Consider the following 12,350-nt stretch of genomic DNA (forward strand, 5'->3'; position numbering starts at 1 on the left):
CTATGCCTCCTTAGAATCTTGGTCAACAAGTGAAGCTGCAGTGAGCTGTGGGAGGAAGCCCCTCGCCTGACTGCACAGCACAGCCTCTGTGCTTAGTGATGACACCCTGTGTGTTTCAGAAACAGCATGAGCCTTTATTTGAGTCATTTCATATACTTTTCAGTGCCTACAATGTGATGGGATTTAAAAATTACCATAAGTGTAAGAGATCATAATAAATACTCAATAAATCGTTTTAAGTGATACTGAAAGCAAAGGCCCAATGAGTGCCTAAATTAAGACAGAAAAGCAAGTGGCTTAAGTAAGAGTCTATGGATTAGTAGCTCAGGAAGATGTAATAGTTGCAGAAATGTGTTGTGACCAAGGTTTTTAACAAGCAGATGCAGACGAGACAGAGGACCTTCTTCTTTCCCAGGGAGGTAGTTCAGTTGGTGCATCAGTTTAACAATGACCTGTCAACATGACGATGTGCGTATCCTATTACTTAGATATGTCACGCTTATATGCCTTAGAGAAGCCTTTGTAGTCAGCCCTTGGAGACGTCTACAAATAATGTTCAGCACAGTGTTTGCAGCAGTTTATTTTTTTAAGGTAACTTAAATATTTATAGAGTTGAAATAGAGCAATGCTACATAGCATTAAAAATCAACACTGCTACTGCAGATGAATGGATACAGAAAATGTGGTATACATACCCAATGGAATTCTACATAGCCAACAGACAAGATAAAATAATGGTATTCGCAGAGAAGTGGATCAATCTAGAGTGAATCATGTTGAGTGAGATAAGTCAAGACCTAAGGAACAAAAGGTGCATGGTATCCTTAATATGCGGCTATTAAATCCAAAGAGTACAAGAGCGAGGACTCAATAACTGCATACCCAAAGCTATGGACATGGTAATGGAAATACAAACATAACTATATAGACATAAAAACCTATGACTCTATAGACATAACGTTTTATTTCATAAATTAAAATGTTTCTATGACATACAAACCCTTAGCCTAATTTTGACTAAGTTCTAAATACTAAGTCTCAGTGATTGTAATTAGAGATTCCCTCCTTGAACACTTGTTTGTTAAACTTGTTATTTAAAATATGATGTAAACATAAAAAATTGTTTATATGCATATGCAAAGATCAGTAATTATGTGGAACTTTTGTATATCACAATAAATTCATGTTTGTGTTTTTTTAAAAATCAACAATGAACCAAAACTAGCTAGACCATAGATAAAGCTCCTAGATCAGTAAAGTAGGAAAAAAAAACTTGCAAGATTTTAGAAGGTGTTTGATAGCATTGATTAAAAATCTTAACTTTGTGAATACATGATAATTATTACTTTCTCAACATTTTGTTAATGATATAAACTCTCAGCCTGAATACCGGTTTATAGTTGTATTACTTACCAGCTCTGTTTCTGTGATTAAGTTATTTTCTCTTTTTCATAAAACGGGAATAATAATGGTACCTATTTTATTGGATTGTAGCGAGAACTTAGCTGGTTAATGTATGCAGTGTGAATAGATCACACTGAGTTACTATATATTGTTTACCCATACATTACCATCAGCCTGTATCTATAAAGCTCTATCTCTTTGTCTTAACAGTATGGTGTGTTATACTGACAAGAAACAAATGGAGAGTAGTTATCTCTAGTATGGCAGAAAAGGGTATGGTGTTTTAGCTGATTCTTTAGTGTTTTGTTCTTTTTTAAAGGACTGACACAAATGAGGCAAAGTGGTATGATTTGTCAATATAAAGGAGTAAGTACTTGGTTGATTGCTGTATTATTCTCTAGATTTTACTGTGTGCATGGAATGTTTTATTTATGTTTTTAATCCCAAGGTGCAACCAGAACATTAGATGTGTAACAAATATCTGCTGAATGAATGAGTGATTAAGCAGTGGCAGAGTTTGGGGAGATAGCCCTAGAAAGTTCCCCAGGTCGGCTCTTAGTCTGCTCTCCAGTGCTGAGGAGAGCCACAGGATGTGGGCCATTAGGAAGGATGATTGTCCATAGCCATGCAGACTCAGGGAGACAATGGAGCAAAGCTTTCAAGTTCTGATGAAAAGTTATTTGAACTTCCAATTCTGTGGCCAGGCGAGCTCACCATTCAAGTGGGAGAACAACATAAAAACACTTTTAGAAATGTCCAGGGTCAGCTGGGCATTGTATCTCACGCCTGTAATCCTAGCTACTTGGGAGGCTGAGATTTGAGGATCACGGTTCAAAGCCAGCAAGGGCACTAAAGTTCATGAGACTCTTATCTCCAATTAACCACCAGAAAACCGGAAGTGGCTCTGCGGCTCAGGCTCAGGAGTATTGAGTGAAAGAGCTCAGAGACAATGCCCTGAGACCGAAAAAAAAAAAAGTCCAGGGTCAGAATATAGACCACTCAAGACCCAGCCTGGAATAATAACTGAAATGTATTCCAGAAACATGACAAGTGAAACAAGACACAAGGGACAGGAAATTTGGTGACAAACTACAGGGTGACTTAGAAATATTACTGATTGAAGAGGGTGAAGTGGCAGGAGAGAGGAAGGAGGGAGGGAAAGATTAAGAACACTCTCACCATCTGGCCTGACGTTCTCACTGGTACTAGGGAGGTGGCAGAGAGCTGGGAGGAAAGTAGAGAAACTAGATGTAGCGAATAAATGAAGACCTTGATTGTATCAGATAAGTTTAAGCTTTAACCCCTAGATAAATTGGAATAAGATACATAACTTTCCTAACTATTGAACTGTTACCAAAAATTGAAATAAGGAAATGACTATCAAGGCAGCAGGAAAGAGGGGAAGGAAGAAATAATAACGAAGTATGGTCAGTGGTAACCAGAAAGTGAAGGAGGTGTTAGTCTGAAGGGTTAGTAATCAGTGCCAGGGGATTTACCAACCCTTTGAAAATACAGAATGTCTCAGATGGAGGTGAAAAAGGGAGCAGGAACCCCAAATCCTAAAAAAAAATACTTTATGCATTTAAAGTACCTAAAGCCAAATGACCCAAGGGTTTAAAATTAACTAATAAAAACTGGATACACTATAGAAGTGTCAACAATACAAACTGATGCTATTTTTAAAAAAAATTACAAGCAGATAAAACTAAGGATATGGTAGAATCTAGTAACATGATTAGGAAGCATTATATTCGAGGGATAATGGACACATAGTCTGATTTGAACTTGCACAGACTATTTACAAGAAAATTTCCATATATTCTACAAAGCAGAAATTATCCAACCTACAAGCATTACCACATGCATAAAATTACTATTTAACAACAAAAAGATAATGGAAAACAACAAGGACAAAAACCACTATCCTCTTGAATAAGCAAGTACACTTCTAATTAACTTGGATTACAGAGAAATTAAATTTGAAATTACAAACTATTTAGAAATGAACAAATGAGCACACAACATGTCGAGATCTGTGAAAGCTGCCAAAATGGTACAAATGGAAGTATTTACAGCCTTAAGTGCCTGTAGAAAATAGAAATTGTGAAAATAAACTGAGCATTTGACTCGAGCTAGAAAGACAAGTAGAAATAAAAGGAAGAAGAGAATAACAGTAGAAATTACAAAAAAATCCATAAAAGTAAGAAAAATATTATTTAACAAGAGCAATAAAATTAGATGAATGCTTGGCAAATCAAATTAAGATAAAAATGAAGCTTATAATCATGTAAGGAACAAGAAACGTGGAAAAAATTGAATGATTACTATGTACAAGTTTAAATAAATACTATTAAAATTAAGATGAAATGTTTGGTCTATGAAAACTCAAATCACCAACAATGTTTCATTAAGGAGAAAATTTATAGACTGTCACTTAAAAAAAGAGATAGTAAAATATCTACTTTTAAAAAGAAGAAAGGCAACTCAGAACCAAGTATTCTGGTGATGAAAAGTTATCCAAACTAAGGAGCACGTATTTCTCATGCTGAATAAATGATGGTAGTTCACAAAACAGATGGGACTTTTTTTTTTTAATTCTTAAGAGGCAGCTATTACCCTGGTTCTGAAAACAGATAAAGATTAGGCTAAAAATAATGATTATCGTGCTTATGAACATAAATCCAAAAAATTCTAAATCTGGCAATGTATTAAAAGCAACATGTCTAAGTGGTTGGGTTTTTCCCAATTAGGTAGATAAAATACACACACACACACACACACACACACACACACACACACACGAACACATTAAGAGAGTTGATTATGTTTACGGAAGAGAAAAAAGATTACTTCAATAGTTGTCTCCAAAAGTAATCGATAAAATGCAATATAGACTCCTAGTTTTAAAAAGTGTTAGTAAATAAAGAAGAAATAGGGTTAGTAAATAATAGAAGAAATCATCTTATATTTGAAAAACGAGTCTCTACTAAAAATCTGCATCATATAGAAGCTTTAGAATCTACAGCACACTTGAAGCTTTCCATTACCATTAGGAACCACATTCAGAGAAAACTCCCTGGAACTATTTAGCATTAACCTACAGGTCTTACTCAATACAGGAATTTGTTAAGGCAAAAATAAGATATATAGATGCTGAAAAGAGTACAGAATTCTTGCTTTTTCCAGGTACCAAAGGAAAAAAAGTACATATTGAAAATTTTAGAGTTAGTAAGATATAGGTAATGTTTATATAGGTAAGCTATGTAAACATTTTTTGAAGAAAGTATACAGCTGAATCAACATTCACATAGACTAGAATGAATGGAGAAATACATAGTTTCTTAACAGAAAAACTGAGGACTACAAAATAATGGTAGTTACAAAAATATGTGTAAGTTTAATGTTATTCCATACAGTACAGTGACAAGCTTCCATATGGCATTTAGTCAGCTGATTCAAGTTCATCCAGAAGAGCAACAGGACAAAAATAATACTTTTCTAGAAGATATAAAACTTCAGCAATCAACTCAGCATAGTCTTGGCATAAAAACAGCCCAACTCACTTATAAAACAAAAGAGATGGTCCAGAACAAAGTCATATGCATGTGAGAACTCTATGACACAAGTGACTTATCAGCTAAGTGGGAAAAGGACAGATAGTTATTTAAAAGTCTTCAACTCTGTTAGTTAATCATCTGAGAAAAATAAAATCCAATCACTTTTGCAAGCAATATGAAAAATATATTTTAGGTGGATTAAGACATTTTTGTTAGCAATTAACAGCGTACATTAGCTGTATAAGGAAAGCTTGTTTTTGTTGGTTTGGTTTGGTTTGGTTTTTTGTTTTGGTTTTTTGTTGTTGTTGTGTTGTGCCTGAGCTCTTCAGCTCAAGGTTACTGCTCTATCATTTGAGCCACAGTGCCACCAGAAAACCAAAAGTGTTGCTGTGGCTCATTGTGTTTTCATATTGAAGGTATTAAGCAGGAAAATTAGGCAAGAATATATACCCTCTGAAAGGAGGAATTAAAATGCACCCATTGAAAAGAAAGAATTTAGGGGCCGGGAGTTTGGCCTAGTGGTAGAGTGCTTGCCTAGCATGCATGAAGACCCGGGTTCGATTCCTCGGTACCACATACATAGAAAAAAGCCAGAAATGGTGCTGAGGCTCAAGTGGTAGAGCTCTAGCCTTGAGAAAGTCCAAGGACAGTGCTCAGGCCCTGAGCTCAAGCCCAGGACTGGCAAAAAAAAAAAAAAAAAAAAAAAGAAAAGAAAAGAAAGAATTTAAACAGGTTCTTTTCTCAGACATGATTGTCTATGTACAAAATCCTCATAGAAAAAATATACTAAAAATCAAATGAGGCCTACCCCTGAGCCTGGGTATTGTCCCTGAGCTCTTCAGCTCAAGGCTACTGCCCTACCCCTTGAGCCACAGTGCCATATCCGGTTTTCTGGTGGTTAAATGGAGACGAGAGTCTCAGGGACTTTTGTGCCTGGGCTGGCTTTGAAACATGATCCTCAGATCTCAGCCTCCTGAGTAGCTAAGATTACAGGCAAGAGTCACAAACACAGGGCTCATTGTGATATTTCTATGCACTTGTACAATGTATACCAATCAATCTTCTACCTCCCTTCACTCATAAAAATTTAAAGCACAGAATGATAATCTCAGTGCATGTGGAATAAATAGTTGGCAAAGTTCAAATTACTTTTTCATGATTAAACCCCTTTATATACTAGGAACAGAAGGACTATCCTTAGTTTGATAAATGTTGTGTATGAAGTGTCTATGAAGTAACTTACGTTGTATTTAATGATGGAACTAGAATGACTTTGCCCCAAGACTGGGAATAGGCCAGAGGTGTTAACTCTGCTATCATTTAGATTTTTTTTTTTTTTTTTGTCACTGTGCTAGAATTTTGGGCCTGGGTGCTATTGCTGAATTCTTCCACTAAGGCTAGCACTCTACCAGTTGGAGCCACAACACCACTGCTGGTTTTCTGGTGGCTAATTGGAGATAAGAATCTCATGGCTTTCTTGCTTGGGCAATTTTGATCTTAAGATCTCAGCCTCATGAGTAACTAAGGATTACGGCATGAAAAATGATTCAGATTCTTTTTTTTTTTTTTTTTTTTTGCCAGTCCTGGGCTTGAGCTCAGGGCCTGAGCACTGTCCTTGGACTTTCTCAAGGCTAGAGCTCTACCACTTGAGCCTCAGCACCACTTCCGGCTTTTTTCTATGTATGTGGTACCGAGGAATCGAACACGGGTCTTCGTGCATGCTAGGCAAGCACTTTAACCACTAGGCCAAACTCCTGGCCCTTGATTCAGATTCTTATTGAAGGTATTAATCAGGAAAATTAGGCAAGAATATGTGCCCTCTAAAAGGAAGAACTAAAATGCACCTATCGGGCCGGGAGTTTGGCCTAGTGGTAGAGTGCTTGCCTAGCATGCACAAAGACTCAGGTTCGATTCCTCGATACTACATACATAGCAAAAAGGCAGAAGTGGTGCTGAGGCTCAAGTGGTAGAGCTCTAGCCTTGAGAAAGTCCAAGGACAGTGCTCAAGCCCTGAGCTCAAGCCCAGGACTGGCAAAACAAAAAAACAAAAAATAAAATGCACCTATCGTAAAGAAAGAATTTAAACAGGTTCTATTCCAAGACATGATAGCCTATGTAGAAAATTCTCATAGAAAAATATGCTAAAAATGTTTTAGTAGAACTAAAGATACAGTAATATTTCTCTATATTGATGACAACAACCAAATGAAAATCAAAATTAAAAACCATTATCATGTAGCCACCAGAAGCAGCACCAAAAAATGAGGAAATAGTTAGCATATGTTTAATGAAGTACACATTATCTCATGAAAGCCAGCAGCATATACCTAAATAAGCAGGCAGTAGAGACTTCTGCAGGTACGTATATCTAAAATTGATATGCAAAACCAAGGACCTGAGGCAAACCAACTATGAAAGAAAATGAAGTTGGAGGACTCATTTGACTTTAAAAGTTTTTCTAAAACCAAGTGATCAGGACAGTGTGATATGGGCAAAAAGATAGACACATGCACTAATGGTGCAGAAGAAAGATTCCAGAAACAGTTCAATTAGCCAACTGATTTTTGTTTCTTCATTTGTTACATATTTACTTATTTATTTCTGGTGGTCCAGGCATTTGAGTTCAGGGCTTCATGCTTGCTAAGCAGACACTTCATCTACAACCTAAGCCTTTTTGCTTTAGTTATTTTTCAGATGGGATTTTACTTTTTGTGATATTGTTGATGTTGATGATGTTTCTCCTATCTATTCTCCCAGCATAGCTAGGACAAAGGCGTGGGGATCACCACAGCTGGCTTATTGAGAGGAGGGTCTTGCTAGAACTTACATAAGTTGGCTGGTATTACACATATGTACCACCATACCCAGCCCTGGCCAGCTGTCTTTTTACAAACACACTAAAAACAATTCAACAGAAAAGGAATAATCTTCTCAAGGTCGCATCTCAGCTGGACATGGTCACATGCCTCTGTAGTCCTAGCACCCAAAAGGCTGTACAGGAGGACCAGGAGTTTGGCTAGCCTGGGCTATACAGCAAAGTTTTATTTCAAAATCAGAAACAAACAAACAACAAAAAAGCCAGCAAACAACAACACTTAAATCTCAATTCATACCTCGAACTCCACAAATTAATGGCCAAAATGCATCACAGACCTAAATTAAAATCCAAAGCTAATGAAACTTCTAGGAAAACAAGAAAACAAAACTGTAATCTTGAGTTAGGCAATCATTTCTTAAATGTGATACCAAAAGCATTAAGCTACAACATTAAAAAGTAGACTTTATTAATAATTGTGATTCTAATAAATTGAAAATTATAGCCATATAAAAAGTCAACAATGCCCCCAAATGTCCATCTGCTGGTGAATGGATCCGCAACCTGTGGCACTTTCCTCTGACGGGAGATGGCGCTAATGAGTAGGTAAAGGTACCCCTGTGACAATCACGAATGGATCTCAATGCTTACCTCCATTAAAAAAGGCAGGTCAAAGGTTATTAGTTCACAGGATTCTCAGAGAAATCATTGAAAAGCAGCCAGTGGTGGCTGGGTGTGGGAGGGGATGGGACTTCTTGGCGGTGGTGTTACATTACCATACAAACTTGTTTAGACTCAGAGTGCCACAACCCAAAGGGAGAATTTGACTGCATGTAAATTTTATAATGTGAAGTTTAAAATGACTATTGAAAGTTATTATTATGGCTATGAAAAAAGGAGATTAATTTTTATAACTGGTAGAACAGGACGATATGACTTGATGAAACAATGGAAGAAAAGACTCAGAGATTTGAATTTTATAAAACATGAAATGTTTGCAAGATATGTCATGATGGACTTAAAAAATGAGGCCATAGGGGCCGGGAGTTTGGCCTAGTGGTTAAAGTGCTTGCCTAGCGTGCATGAAGACCCGGGTTCGATTCCTCGGTACCACATATAGAAAAAAAGCCAGAAGTGGTGCTGAGGCCCAAGTGGTAGAGCTCTAGCCTTGAGAAAGTCCAAGGACAGTGCTCAGGCCCTGAGCTCAAGCCCAGGACTGGCAAAAAAAAAAAAAAATGAGGCCATAGGTTCATGAATATATATTTTAAATCAATATTAGAGACAAGGGATTAACATCCATGGTATACAGTACATAGAAATTAATATGAACAAATATAAATAATAGACCAACAAGCAAAGAAAACAATACACAGTGAGGTGCAGATAGCTCACATAATTACAAGGGGTCAATTAATATGACATATAATTTCATCATCAGTCAAAAAGCTATGCCTTAGAGTATTAACACAGTATTGTTTTCAGCCACTAGAGAAGCAAAGCTTTTTCCCCCCCCATATGAAAAGGTGAATTTATTGGGGAAGTAGATGGTGAACTGGCCGGCCAGGGACACAGTGCAGACTCGGGAGCTGACACTGTGACCCCGATCAGTCCTCACGCTGGGTTTTTAAGGGTAAAACCCATGTGGTCAAACCTGGCCACACAGTTGGCCAGTGGGATAATCACATACACAGAGGGACCATTGCCAGCTCCGGCCACATGCAGGTAACCAATAGGGTTACAGCCCAGGGTTTGAATTTACCTGTCACCTTAGTTGGAGTTAGCACGCAAATTGGGCAGGTCTCTACACAAAGCACGCCCTTCCCCACCCAAGCGGATATCCCTCCTCATGGGGGGGGGAGAAGGTCAAGGTTGCCCCTCCCTAGAAGGGCAAAGGTGGCTGGGCTGTACCATTGTTGAGCTTCCACAATGGGGCGGGGGACTCTTAGGCATTCCGGATGGTGCCAGTCCCTGCTCCCCTTAACACTCCCTGCTTTTCTTTTAGCCTAGTCAAATCCTTGACTAGTTTACCTTATTACAAATGGGGTTATACCGGGTAGGTAGGATCATCAGTTTTATAACTCTGATCCTTTTTTTTTTTTACTAAAGACATCATTTCATTAATTATACATGGGGCAATTTTAACATTAAAATAATCACCAGTGGGCCAATCATGGCTGAGATTAGGGAAGTTGCCCAGGGGGACCAGTTGTACAATCTCTCATACCATCCTTGGGACCCCTGTCTCTCCCTTTCTTTCTCCTCTAGTCACCTCTTTACCGCTGCCAGGCTTTTATTACTCCAGTATGGTTCACCCAAAAGCAACATGCTTCTCCCAGGGTGACACTCAAATCTCTAGGAAAAATATATCTAGTCCTCTTCTGTTCTGGAGGACAACTTCAGTTAGGGACCTCAGTGAGTTCTCTGGGAGTCTGAAAGTCTAGGATCTTCACATGCTGTCTTCACCTAGAAGTGATGAACCCAGTAGCTCGTTCCTGCTACCTTCACAGTGGTTGGAGTGCTGGGAATCACAGTGTAGATTCACTTGAGTGCCAGGGTACTGGAAACCAGACAATGAACATGTCCCCAGATCAGCTTGTAAGGACTGGATTGAATCATGGTTAAGAATGCCAGCTGAGATAACACATGGCTTGGGGGGCCAACAATTGTTATCAGACTCAGGCAGACAGCATTCTTTGGTTTGGAGAGGCATATAGCATGCCTTCCCAGTTCTGCACCCAAGAAAAAGCTCTCACAACTAGGAAGCATGCTTAACAATCCCTCAGGTGGACACAAAGAATAGTTCCACATCAGTGTACCAATCCTGACCAAGCTTGCATCATGACTAACTCAATTACACACCTACCAAGTCTACTTGTAATCTCCATGCTCATATCATCTACTACATACAGGAACTCTCTAGGATTTGTCTTTCTCCCTTTTTGTAGAACAAACATAAGACAATTCTTTTCAAATCCTCCCTTATCCATAAACTATTCTTCTGTTTCCTCAATTCCTTTCCAAAGGTTTTCTTTACTAACCTTTTTCTCTCTTCTTTACCTGACGATAGCCCTCGTTCACATTTAGCACCTCTTATGTCTAGGCTGTTCAGCACTGGATGGAAAATTCCCTTCACCCATCCAGAGCCACCATAATGGTGCAAAAACCTAGGGGCACATATCCTGTCTCATTTTCTACAAATGACTCTGGTCCCTTCATCTAAAGGGGGTTGATGGGTGGAGATTCAGCTTCTATAACTTCTTCAGGCTGACTCAGGGGTGTTGTCTCTATCCTTAGCTAGGGAACCTAAAAAGCTTAGACTATTTTATCAAGGGGTTGCCAGGATTACATTTCAGGAGCAATATTTTACTCCAAACTGGAGATCATTTAACAACTGCACAAACCTTCTTTGGCTACAATAGTGTAGCTTACTTAGCACCCATTTGCAAAGGCATTTTCTTGATTATCTGGGGAACTTAATCCATGCGACCCCAACAATGCCTCAGTTACCTATGTAGGCCTATATACAGTTCAATGGGGACACAGTCTTAAGTCCACAGACTTCTTTCCTGAATTTGTGGCTGGTGTTCAACCCAAATTTCTCTCAGCTAGAGCTTTGAACAAATGTGGTGGTGGGGGGGTTGGGATTGTAAACTACCCAGTATTACAGATGCCTGACAAATTCCTGCCCAGTTATGGGGTAAATAGACATGGGCAGTAGTAAGGCATGCTTACAAACAATTCTATGACCTCCTAGCTCTGATTAATTTTGAGTGGCCAAGCACAAGTGACTCTAGGATCTGACACCATCTCTGCCATCCAAGCAGTGGCTTACTGCATCTGGATGCTGTTAGGGTCTAGTTCCCCAATATTAGGGTCCGTGATCAAAGGAACGAGTCTGACACAAAAGCGGAAGTTAAACAGAGTTTTATACCTTGCCTAGCATCGAGAATCATACTGACCGGTCAGGGCAGTCTTTAAGATGTGAGTGAGAGAGCGACCCCGCCTAATCTTACAGGCTACTTTTATAGGCCCCAGCCATGTGGTTGGGCTGGCCATACACAGGTGGCCAATGGAATTCAACATGGTTGATTGATGGCTGGGGCAACCACTGACACCTTTGCTGTTTGGAGGGGCCTATCATCTCGGTGGGCTTCTGGTGCACTACTCTGACGACAAGGGAAAGGGAGGGAGTTTCCTGGCAGGCCAAGGTGGGTAAGGTGGGGAGGAATTGGGGAAGTCCCTTTCAGATGCTTCATTGCTTTTGTCCCAGTAGTGTCTCTTCACACAGGGATAAACATCCCATTGGCATTTCACTTTGTTTGTTGCTGGACTTGAACTCAGGGCCTGGGCACTGTCCCTCAGCTCTCCAGCTCAAGGCTAGCACTCTGCCACTTTGAGCTCCAAAGCAACTCTGCTGGCAGATTAGACACCACAGTTTCACAGGGACTCTGCTTTGCCTGGGCTGGCTCAGAACTGCAGTTTTCAGATCAATGAATCCTTTTTACAAAAGTCCACTTTACTCCAATTAGAAGCAACAAGGTGGTCAACTCAGAAAGAGTCTCTAAGCATGATCT

This window comes from Megascapheus bottae, chromosome 5 (genome assembly GCF_031878675.1).
Source record: "Megascapheus bottae isolate mThoBot1 chromosome 5, mThoBot2.hap1, whole genome shotgun sequence".
NCBI classification, from domain to species: Eukaryota; Metazoa; Chordata; class Mammalia; order Rodentia; family Geomyidae; genus Megascapheus; species Megascapheus bottae.